The sequence below is a fragment of the Mandrillus leucophaeus genome, unplaced genomic scaffold (assembly GCF_000951045.1).
Source record: "Mandrillus leucophaeus isolate KB7577 unplaced genomic scaffold, Mleu.le_1.0 Scaffold102, whole genome shotgun sequence".
Lineage (NCBI taxonomy): Eukaryota > Metazoa > Chordata > Mammalia > Primates > Cercopithecidae > Mandrillus > Mandrillus leucophaeus.
The window spans coordinates 4795120-4796940 of record NW_012098321.1 but is presented as its reverse complement, the minus strand read 5'-3'; the positions used below and the strand labels follow the sequence as shown (position 1 = coordinate 4796940).

The following is a 1821-nucleotide window of genomic DNA, read 5'->3' as shown; positions in this document are numbered from 1 at the left end:
TGGAATGGAGGTAGTGTCTTAGGATACAGGTCACTATTAGGGAAAGATTTCATTGATTTATTTAATATGTTTTGCCTATAATCTTCATTCTTACAGTAGAATCTCAGATTATGTATGTAGGCCATTTTCCCTTTCCTTTTTTGTTTTTTTTTTTTTTTTACATTAAAACGATTTGACCTGTGAAAATTTGTTGTAGATCAATTTAAATTTCTCATGTTCGTTATTGTGTCAGTTTGTTTCAGATACATTCAGACACAGATGAACATAAGTTTTGAAGAAATTAATTTATAACATATATTTATTTGATCCTATTCATTCTTATAATCTATGAAGGAAATACTTCAACTTTCACCTTTCGTTTCATTGACAAAGTAAATCAACATATTTTCATAGGATTTTAAGGTTTTAAAGATAATATGGATATGAAAAAAGTTATTTTATAAGTCTACAAGTAAGTGTATTTTTTTAAAAAGTAATATTTTTGACTATGCTTTTTTTTTTCCCCCCATAACTGTTAGAACTAAGAGTCTCTCCTTAACTTGTTATTCTTAGCAACTAAAACAAATGTTTGGGATTGAGGATAAGTATCACCTGAATGATGCAGGAAGAATATATAATTTAAAGGCTAAATTTCAACAGGAATTTCTCATATTTCCTCTCACATCTACCTCCTATTTCACAGCAATAAGAAGACAAAGTAAAACCTTCTGAAATTTCTTAACAGAGATCTGTGTCTGTGTTATTATTCAGATAAATTCATCATGTATCATTAAAGATCATTTTTCATTCTCAAGCATTAGCCCATGATTTGTTGGCATTAGCCTGTTAACATTGGAGTAAATTTCAGGAGATCTGATAATACATTAGTAATCTCTTTTATCTGACAGTGCAAAAAACACAAAAGATATTGTAAACATAAAACTTTCTGAATTTAACAACTTTCATTTAGAGTATTTGATGCTTAGTAAAGGACTCCAAAGAGAAAATTATGTCAAATTATAATACCTAAGGTCAGTAATTTTAAATCTTTACAAGAGTGAAAAATAACACTAATTTATAGTTTTGTTTAAAATCTTAATATGGAGAAATCCTAAATTATGTAATTCTATCTCTGAAATTATTGCTGGGTTTTTTTAATCAAGGGTCTAGTCTATCATGTTTTCTGTTCTTAAAATACAAAGTACAAACTCCAATATAAAGAATTTCTTTATAGACAACAGTATGTAGAAAATATAAATGCAAATAGCTCTTCATTCTAGTGTTAGAATTTTTTTTTTTTTTTGAGATAGAATCTTGCTCTGTCACCCAGGCCGAAGTGCAGTGGCGTGATCTCGGCTCACTGCAACCTCCACCTCCTGGGTTCAAGCAATTCTCCTGCCTCAGCCTCCCGAGTAGCTGAGATTACAGGCTTGCATCACCATGCCAGGCTACTTTTGGTATTTTTAGTGGAGACAGGGTTTCACCATATTGACCAGGCTGGTCTTGAACTCCTGACCTGAGGTGGTCCACCAGCCTCAGCCTCCCAAAGTGCTAGGTGTGAGCCACTGTGTCTGGCCATGTAAATTTTTTTTTTTATAAAAAGTACTTTATTAAGTTATTATATTTTATTTTCAGTTATAAATATAATGGCAGTAAATAACTAAAATTTAAATTATTTTATTCAAAATATTTTAAAATTAAGTTCCAAGGACATTTTTATACAAAGAAAGTGATTATTATTCAATTGTTATTATATATTAAAATAAATACATTTTCAAAGTCAAATTTTGATTAACAGAAAACTCAGTGGAAATGTTTCAAGTGGAAGACACTGCTTGCAAA

At 30.0% G+C, this 1821-nt stretch overlaps 1 protein-coding gene across 3 annotated transcripts in view; it reads right to left on the bottom strand.

Moving 5' to 3' along the window:
• The window catches only part of CADM2 (cell adhesion molecule 2), a 1174747-nt gene that overhangs the window by 19489 nt on the left and 1153437 nt on the right, over nucleotides 1-1821 (bottom strand). The window lies entirely within an intron of this gene.